This window comes from Micropterus dolomieu, linkage group LG10, assembly GCF_021292245.1.
Source record: "Micropterus dolomieu isolate WLL.071019.BEF.003 ecotype Adirondacks linkage group LG10, ASM2129224v1, whole genome shotgun sequence".
Taxonomy (NCBI): Eukaryota; Metazoa; Chordata; class Actinopteri; order Centrarchiformes; family Centrarchidae; genus Micropterus; species Micropterus dolomieu.
The window spans coordinates 6,491,744-6,502,710 of NC_060159.1; positions in this window are offsets into that span (position 1 = coordinate 6,491,744).

The window sequence follows — 10,967 nt, forward strand, 5'->3', positions numbered from 1 at the left end:
TGCCTTGTCTGGTTTTTGAATGCCAACCAGAAATCGATGTTTCTCATGCTGTGATAGAGCAGCAAGTGCTGTTGAGGAGAGGCCAGACCAGTTAAGACTTGTTTCTGTGGCAAATGTCCCCATGATGCTATAAGATACAGTAGCTGTACAATAATCAGCACGTCCTTAATCCTGTGGCAATAGTAGGAGGGAGCTTAGGTGTAAAAAAAAAAAAAAGAGTAGGAGAAATTTTAGGTGTGTAATTTCCCTAAATCAGACCAGTATCTCCATGAATTCTACTAATGTTGAACAGTCATTTACACCCACACTTAGTGCCAATGTTCAGTCCCAGTGCCAGAAGTAGTGTGGTCAGTAGGGGTGCAAGACGGAAGGTAAGGCCGTGTGAATGTTGGGTATTGGACTTTCATGCAGGAGGCCACAATTAATGGCACATCACTTCAATAAACATTTTTATTAACTCCAGCCTTTCTTATCCATATGTTGCTACATGCAGACATTGTAGAAAGCAAGTCCTTGAAAAAATATTGGCATTTTGACCTTCTTATTTGAAGATATGGTTGCAAAATAGTGCTTGAAGCTTGGTGATGTAATGTGGTGGTTTGCAGGCACTGTTGTTTGTGGCCAGTTTTGTTTGTCGCAAAATTGAATGTGAAGAGGAAAGTTTATGGTGGTTCTCACTTGGCCGTATAAAATTGGAACGTGTGATGAAGCTTTCTCTGTCTCAGTTCCCTTAAAGGTCAACACTGTCATACCAGTATGGAATTTGTCCGCAGCCCATATGTGTGGGTCAAAATTGAACTCTACTTTTAAAAGCACCTTGTGAATTATCTGTGTGAGTGAGCATCACAGCTGCATGGATTGCCATTAAGATTTCCCTCAAGGCAAGAACACAATTGACTTGCAACATCCCTTGTCGCTAGTATCGCACAAGTTTTTCTTTGACACCTCAATACTAAGGAAGAAGACATCCAGTCCACACATGTGCTGAAGCATTTGTCCTGAAGGTACCTGTAAAATCCAGGTAAACCACTTTTAAGCACCCCTCTTAATTTAACACAGTTTGTGTCTGTGATCTGCCACAGCACTCAGCCTCATCAACCTGTACGCGTACTTTTAACACCGTTCTCCTTTTTCCGTTTGCAGATGTCCTCTGGGTGAATTATAAAACCAAATGAGGGCCAGAGGAGCACTCATTGAAATTCTATCCTCTTGATTGCAGCAGCCTGATGCACGAACGGAGTGCCTTAGAAATGAATGGGACTCAACTGTGTATTTGGTAAAAGAACTACCTCTCACTTACCTTTCAAGGCACACAGACACTTCTCCGTGTTCAAGGATTTGCTGACCTACATCCTCAAAGTCAAATTTGCACTTAGAAGCGCTATCAGGGTATTTGACACTTCTTTAAAAATTTACAGGTTTTGCAAAAAACCTTTCACCCCAGCTTCCTCTGTAAAATGGTCTTGCTCCAGGTTTTTGGCCCCGCCTCGGAGAGAGCCTCTGCAGGGCACTGGTTTACAGGAAGGAGTGACACAATCAATTTGCAGAGCAACTGACACAATCAGCGCCTACATAAATCATATCAGCACAGCCAGGCCCCCAGACGCCTGCTGAGGTGACAGTTTTATGGCTCAACTCGAGAATGCTACCTGCCAATCAGCAGGGAGTGACAGATACCAGAGAGCAGGTACTCCACACTGTCACACTGATAGCTCGGGTTGTGGGGATTATTTTCAAAATGAAAACTGTATTGCTTACCTGCTTAAACCTGCAATCAGACCATTGGATTACTACTGTACACGATCAGAATGATAAGGTGATGTCTTGATGTTTTCACGAGATTTTTATGAAATCAAACTCTGTTTTTGATACCATTTATGGTCTGCATTCTTTCAGCAACAGCCATTAAATTTATCAACATGTAACCTGTTTACATAGTAGTCACTTTTAGTGGCGAGGTCCACCATTCAAATTTCCTTCCAATGCATAAGTAGTTAACAGAAAATGTGAGGAATGTAGGTAATCTAACAGTACTGTTTGCGTTTATCTCATTGATATCAGCCCCACTGTTTATTGGTCACCATCCTACAGTCATATCACAACTGTATCAAGCCCCTGAAAACTTGGTTTCATGTCTTAACTATCTCGCTGCAACATAAAAAACGTACTACTCGATAACCAACACTCAAAATTAAAGTTATGAAAAAAATCCCGTTATTTGTTAAAAGTTAAACAATGTAAAACCAATCTGCTTCATTAGGACTGTGTGGTTGTGGTTTGATCAGATTTGATTGACAGTGATGACAATATAAGCAGAGAACCCACAATTATCATCAGGGTTTGATTCAAATGTTGCTGAACTCTGATTGGTGCCCACTTCAAACCAGTGAGAAGACCTCAGACAAAACAGAAAATTGTTGTAATGGTAAGACGTTGATTGAGAAAATAGGTTACCAGGGCCTTTAAATTACTGCCAATGCACATTGAACATTTCCTACTGCTGCTAGTTAAAATTAAAAACATTTAACTGGCAAATCAGGGTGGCTTTTTGTGAACTTAATAACTTTAAGTTAACCATATGTCTATATATTGTTTAATTCCTGCAGTGTAACTTCTTGCAGGATGCTATAACAAGTGAATTAATGAATTAATGAATCATAACCATAAATTTAATTTTATAGTGTGTGTTATTATATTGTTAATATTTAGATTGTGGTGGACATCCTGCACCTTAACCCACTTATTCTCCTTGACTCTAGTCATCTGCAGGCAATCTCAGAAATTTAAATAGGCTAATGAGGGTGGTGGAGGTGGACTTTAAAATACTTGCCTGTGAATGTCTACCACTATAGGCTCTGCCTGCTATTCTGAGTGAATAACTGCGACAAGCCTCAGCACCCACTGGAACGACACATTTATGGCTTGCTTTCAGAACACTAACCTTCACTCAGTGCCTTCAGTTCTGAGGACCAACTTGGAAGCACAAGCCCTGATATAGTAATTATACTTCTACCTTGTGGAATTGCAGAAAATGCCCTCTTTATATAACTTGCCTAGAAAAAGCGGATCAACCCTTCACACTGGCGTCATTGAATTGCTGTTTATAGACAGACACATAACTGACATTTGAAGAATAATCAAAATGATGTATGTTGTGTTATTTTTAAGATAATGTGCATGAGATTCAGTAGTGGAGCGAGTATGTGGATCGAGTATGTGGAGTGCTCATTAGGCAGAACTACTGCCTCTATTGAATTATCTGATTGTTATTACTTATGTATTATGAAATATACGTTAATTTGTAGTTAAAGGTGTAGCTAATCTGAACTCATTTTGATACTGCTGGGTAGTTTATTTCGTAAAGCATAATTTTAAAAATGCATCAGATGTATTCTGTGTAAAATCGTAATGAAAAACTCACCAGTGACTACAGCTGTACAAAGTGCTATATTTCCCTCCGAGAATGAGTGGAGTGAAGTATAACGTAGCAAATACCTACAAACTGTACTCAGTTACATTACCTGAGTGAATTTGCTTAGTTATGTCTCAGCACTGTTGAGAGTTGATTTCAGTGATTGCAAATTGGCATATTTTGAAGGATACATTGTGGTACAATTGCAAGTATTTATTCCATGCCAGCGGCTAACCGTTACAGCATCTAGCAGTATGATTACATAATTTGAGGCGTAAGTGGCTAATTCCCGTCCAATCAACTATACAGCCAACGCATCAACTGGAGTGACAATTCTGCAGCAGTCCTTTGAGACACTAGCCTGCCAATCAACCTGCCCAGGTAATGTAGCTTTCCACCCCACCCCCCACTCCCCCCCACCATCTCCCCTCCCACACACACACACATCCTGCCAATCTATCATGACAGACAGGTTTCAAACATACTCCCTGTCACAGCAGAGGCAGCAGCATGGGTTAGATAGCAGCAGGAGTGAGAAAGGACTCAAACAATTGGGACGATTTCTTTGTTCTGAGTAGCACCCCGTGATGATTACAGTGTCTTACAAAATGGCTGAGAACCCATAGAGAAGCTGACCGGTCTGTCACATCTGTTTCATGCTGTGCTGTCACTGTAGGACCTTACTCCCAGATACCCTATGGAGAACGTTGTTAGCATAAACAAAATGCATTATTTATGTTCAAGCAGCCTCTGGGACATTTTCTCTTTGCTGTAGACAATAGCTGCTTTCTCATCCAAGTACTTTATGCAAACTATGATGTAACAAAATCGAAAGGTAGAAGGGGACGTGAATACTTCAATAATAATTGTTTGTTTGATGTGCAACAAAAAGCCTTTTTTGTCGTAGTATTTACAGTAAAGAATCGGACCATTACTTCCTAAAAGTACAACACATACTGAAACTTTATGTACTTTTCTTCACTTTGATCTGTCAAGGTGCATTTACACTGGACAGCTGGTTGGAGCAGGTCCGGAGGGCAACCAGGAGGCCGGTGACTAAGGCAGAAAGCCTCTGGAGGTTGCCGGTGAAGGTGGAAACCCTCTGGAGGCCAGCGGCAAAGGCGGCACCACTCAAGAGGCCAGTGATGAAGCTAAAATGCTGAATCTGAAACCAGCAGCTGGAGTACAGAGAAGAAGACCAGCAGCGGAAAAACAGAACTCCAAACCACGACAACTAGGGAACAGCCAGGTGAGCTGGAACAGGAGATTGCCGCAGCTGAGCAGGAACAGGAGATTGCCGCAGCTCAGCAGGAACAAGAGATTGCCGCAGCTGAGCAGGAACAAGAGATTGCCGCAGCTGAGCAGGAACAAGAGATTGCCGCAGCTCAGCAGGAACAAGAGATTGCCGCAGCTCAGCAGGAACAAGAGATTGCCGCAGCTGAGCAGGAACAAGAGATTGCCGCAGCTCAGCAGGAACAAGAGATTGCCGCAGCTGAGCAGGAACAGGAGATTGCCGCAGCTCAGCAGGAGCAGGAGATTGCCGCAGCTGAGCAGGAACAGGAGATTGCCGCAGCTCAGCAGGAGCAGGAGATTGCCGCAGCTGAGCAGGAAAAGATGTGGCCTGAGGCTTGTGTTGGTAGACAGGCAAGTACAGGTAGGCCGTTTCTATCCACATTATGTATGTGCATTTTTCAGTATCGCATAAGAAAAGGTTGAGGGAAACGGCAAAATTCAGAAAACAATCCTTAATTTTGCAGAAATGTTTTTACACTCACTTGAGGTGATTTTTGCCTTTCTCGAAAAAGAGTAAATGTGCTAAATGGGAGATGGAAACACTTTTGCCGAAAGAAGTTGTGATGTAGCAAACATGATCAGCTGTCGGTGTTTTGCCGGACATTCCCATAACGTACAAAGAGATGGCTACTAGCAACTTGCTAGCTTGAAACACATTTCAGAGGACCTCTCCGTTTGTCTAAGATCAATGGCCCTCAGTTCCATGTGACTGGTTTTGTTTCTGGTTTTGAATCCATACGTCTTGTTTATTACAGAAATGTGTAACGTCAACTACTGACGTAACTATGCTTGCCGTAGCCTGGTTAATTAGCTCCAAATCCGCTGATGGAAACTTGATGTTATCTCCCTGCTTTAAAGCACAGAATAAATGAATGAATGAATTTAAAAAAGGCTTTAAAAAAAAAAATGTTTTAGTAATGGCTTTACTAATGTCTTTATTTAATTTAATTTGTCTGCTCCTATACTACTGCACCTTTTATAAATGATCAATTAGTAAACCTGGCCAAACTTACATAATGCAGGAGTAAATAAATCCAGAGCTAGCATTAACTGATGACCAACATTTGAGGTTAAATTTAGCCTCTTACTAATTAATTTACAACCTATTAAGGTACAACTATTTAGTTATATAGTGCTGGAGAAATCCCTGTTTCTACGTCTTTGGCAGACATATCAATTAAGGCCACTGTATGTCTGTAGGGTGCAATGATGTTAAACTGGCCCTGCAGGACTGTTTTTAATTGGAAAAGTAGCACGACTGTGTGAGCTTACTGGTGCACAGACAAAAGAGCAGTATTGGATGTGCACTAACATGAACATATTTGTTGTTCAGACAAGCAATGAAATACCATTTCATAACAATGAGATTTCAACAGGAATGTCATTTAACTGCAGGAATATTATCAGGTGCAACGGGTGGAGAGAAGCATATACTTTCAGCAGAAAATGTAATTGTGACATCAGACATATACTTCAGAGCTTGTCTTCACCGGAAGCTTGATGGAAATATGACATTTCTGTCTGTTTAATGTAATAATTTGAAGAATGTTACAGTCTCTTCATCTCTCCACATATATCTGATGTTTTTGGCAGCCACTATTTTTCAATATATAAAATTGCATGCTTCATGCTTTATTCGCTAAGCCTGTTTCTATCGCGCTTTGTTGCGTTTTACTTTTATCGTTCCAATACCTATATCAGATAAGGAAATGCAGGTTGTTTTGGAAGCCAATGGTAGGAGTGAGGACTTCTGCTATACTGCACATGCTGTTGTATCTCCAGGTGTATGAAGTGGAGAAGGACACATATGTGGTCAAATCTGAAGGTTAAGTATAAATATTTCTGTGCTATTTCTAATGCTAACATATGGCATGTCAGACATCTGGTGTGATTAGGACATCATAATAGGAAACACATTCTTGGAATACAGACTGTGATGCCTTACAATGCATCTTACTATAACTTTAAAGTGTTACAGAAACCTTTAAGAACACATTAATACTGCCCTATTTCGAAAACATCCCCAGAGAATAAACTCTATTAGCATAATAAATATGCTGATGACAAACGCTGCATGCCCATTTAAATGAATATCAGTATCTGACCCTACGACTGGACAGCAGGCTCTTCTGCCATTTCTTATCAGCATACTTCCACCCACCTCTCTTTCTATCTCATTGCCTTATCTTCCACTCTGAATGTGGCCTGACAGGAAGCAGGGCTGAGGTTAATACCTATAAATTGCTTTGCAGACACACTCAGGGGCCCATGGCTCTGTAATTAAAGCTTGTCCTGCATCAGATGAAGATATGAAAATATCATTATTACTTCTCAGATGAAAAGATATTAAAAAGCAGGATCTTGCTTCCTTTTGGGCAGGAGCTCATTCGTCAGCAAGGGGAGGAAATAAACAGAGCCTAAATACATCTAAATAAGTCTTCAGATATTTTGATGGCTTGGGGAGTGCTTGGTTTATTTGGCAAACTAGATTTTAAAAATAATTATCAACATTAGTCTTTGCTGAAAAGTTCCAGATCTTCATATGAAGTGTCATTGTCAGATTATTCATGCCTCCAAAAACCATTTGAGGTACATTTTAAATGTGACCAATGCTAACAAATAGAAAAGAAGGAGAATTTATCTATCTATCTATCTATCTATCTATCTATCGCTTGCTAGTGTAGGCTAAATCACATCAGATTTATCCAGAATTAGTGTCCTAAAGGGTGGACCCTACTTAATGAGGTGTTCCAAAATCAGGCAGATTGTTTTAGTTAGATGTCTAAATTATATTTTACCTAATGGAGGCCATACAACCATCACTATGCCAGCTAAATGGCTGATGAGTATAATCAGTTAACAACTATCAGCAAGTTAGATTGAGTAGATAAATACACTGCTCAAAAAAAGGGAACACTTCAGGAATATCAGCCTGTCCAGGAAGCATAAGCGATTGTGAATCAGTGTCACCTGTTTTGGTACAAATGAAAGAGAATTGGTGCACTTGGGAGGCAACAGCAAGACCCAACACCCCAAAAGGTAATGGTTTTGCAGGTGATGGCCACAGACAGTAGCTCTCTCCTTATTCTTCCCGACTGATTACTTTCCAGTTTTGCATTTTGCTAGTGCCCTTATTGTCACTACTGGTAACCTGAGGCAGTGCCTGCAGCCCATTCAGGATGCACAGGTAGTCCAGATCCTCCAGGATGGCACATCCATAAGACGACATTGCAAGCTGTTAGCTGATGAACACAGAGCATGCAGCAAGTGAATAGCCAGATTATTCCCGAGGAGTTAGTGGCAACCAAAACAGCTAAATGGAGACTGAATGTTGGAGTTATGTTTATCAAGTGGCCAGAAGACAAAAAATAAACGCTGTTAATCAGTGTCTGCTGAATATGTCAGTCTATTTTTGCTAACAATTTTTTTGCTAACATTGCTAACACGTTTTATCAGTTTAACAGATGATAATATATCATTGGGTTTACAGCTTGTTTCTGCAGCCCCAAGTGGACATTTTGGCAAGTTTGCATGCTCTAGAAATTCCTTAAATTGTGTAATCCATCACAGTGAACATCAAGTCTGAATCACATTTCCTCAGTTACATTATAGCTATGCAGTAATTTGGTGCAGATTTTTCAAATTAATCTGCATTAAACGTTAATTTTATATTGCCAAACTTATATACATACGTGTTCATGATAGATTACACATTTCTCTAGCAAGTCTCAAGAGTGTGACAGTTTATTACATTACAAAAGTGAATGGAAATCAATGGCTGTCTGGAACAGGAGGAAAAAACACATGAAAAACACAGCAACATTCTATGCAAAAATAACTTACAAGTGTGTAGTTCTAACACTGGTATAGATAGTCATTTTAACCTGAGCCTTATCCTGTTACCAAAGAGGTGAGACTTGTTCCTGAAACATATTTTACTTGGACTTTTAACTCAGAGTGTGACTGACTCAGTTTTCTTCCTCCCCTTTGTACCAGACCTGACAGAAGACAAATGACGGCCCAATCCAAACCCATCCATCAGAAAATAGCAAACAACTGTTAACAGAAATGGTACATCTTTTAAATATGAATACCTTTGATTTATGCGCCTGTACTCCATGGATTAATATGATTACAGTTATTAAACCTGCAGGATAATGAGTTATGGAAATTCCCGCTCATGAAAGCTTCTGCAGACTGCCTATTAAACATCATTCATAATCAGCTCCTTAGTATACTGATAGGATAGATTGTACCCCCACACGCTGCCATACCAGATGGCTAATATTTGGCATGCAGCAATGGAGTGACAAGAGCTAAATTAGAGCACTGACATATTGACATTAATATTGGCATGAATAATTGCTAGAAAACCTATGGCTTAAAAAGATAATCAGAATAATCATATCGTACATGACACATGTTAAACAAGTCCATTTTTTCCCTGAAGCTTATATCATATGATCCACACCAGTTGTAAAACAAGCAAACAAAAAAACCTTACTGGATTATGTTTATGAAGTGCCACTGATTCTTGGCTTACCCATAAAAAGAGCCTGCAATGTATTTGCTAAATGGCTTGAACAGGCAAGAACACAATAACATTTCTAAGTAATTCAGTTTATGAGTATGACAATATAACTGAAAATCACTATCTTCACACAAGACATGCAATTAAGTTATCAACGTTTTTTAGAATCATGGAGTATGGCCTAATGAGTTATTACAACCTCTTTTGTGTCTCATTTTAAGCCTCGGTAGCTGCACAGCTCTCTCTAGATTGCAAAATTGGTCAGTTGGGACACAACTGTGGTACAGACTGAGATGTCTCAACAACTATTGCATAGATTGCAATAGTTGTTTTTGTACCGAAATCCTTGTTCCCTACAAGATCAATTCTAATGAGTTTGGTGAACCCGTGACTTTTCACCACCACAACAACAACCACAAGTTAAATTTTCAGTTTGCCCAACGCTTTAGTTTATGACTATGTACCTGCAAAGCTTAGTACATTATCATCAGCCTCAGCTGTACTTTGAGCTAATTAGCAAACGCTAACAGCCATGCTGATGTTAACATCTGAAAGCACCACTGCAGACTAATATAACCACTAATGTGGCTTAGAGAATTTGTCGATATTAATCATACACACTTCAGACCAACTTTACAATCATCTGGGCATCTTCCTATAATACATACAACCTTTTCTTTTCAGAAAAATACAAACCATGCTTTTTTATTTGAGTTTTAAATGTTATTGGTGACTGAAAATAGAAAACATCTGGTATAAATCAGAATACAGATATTTTTTGTAAAATAAAGGGATACAGGTACAGATAGTAGCTATGCCTAAGGATGCATGTATAGTGGAATGAATGCAGTAAATGGAGATCAATTTTTCTCAATATTACTTGTGTAAACAGATCAACAATCCCTGTGTAAATGTGTAATCTGCAACAAGTCCTCCAACCTAAACCACAACATAGGTTGTTTATCCATGCCGCCCAATACCACACATACAGTATGAGTGTTTCCTGAGTGTTTTATATTTACAGATTAACACATGGATTTGCTGATCTGTTTATACAAATTATGTCATACTGATCTCCACAGATATACATCACCTGACGCATTATTGTTATGAAATGTTAAACAACGACGCTCACATGTATACAACAGCCGACTATTTCTCATCATCTGAAAGATGAAAAATCTTTGTTATAACAGTTCTGTTTCCTCATCTGCATAGAGAAAGAAATAATGTTTGTTATTTTTAACTTGACATGCACAAAAATAGAGATGTTCTTGAAGACAAAACAATCATTTTGAACATCTACAGCTGCGCAAAAAGTGTGTCTCCATGTGGTGTCAGTGTGTATGCAAATACAACTTCATTAGTTTTGGAGATCAGGAGATTGAGGTGAGGGTACAATGTGTTATAATAGAATGGAAGGCAGATGACAGTCCTATTTCCTTTGAGACTTTCCTGTTCAGTGTCTTCTATTATATTAAACCAAATCAATTATCCCAATGGCAGCATGCTATAAAAGGAAGCTGGGTGGGCATTTTTAAACAGAGTAGGCTGGCTGCTCAAATCCAAACACGCCGTGTGCGATTACAGTGATGAGGGCATTGAAATCCTGTAATTGAGACATGCAACATTATGATTGCAAACTGATTGAATATAATTAGCCGTGGCTTTTACTTTGTTTGCTTGCTTCCTTTAATTAAAAGAATTTTCTTTTCCCTTCATCAGTGTAGA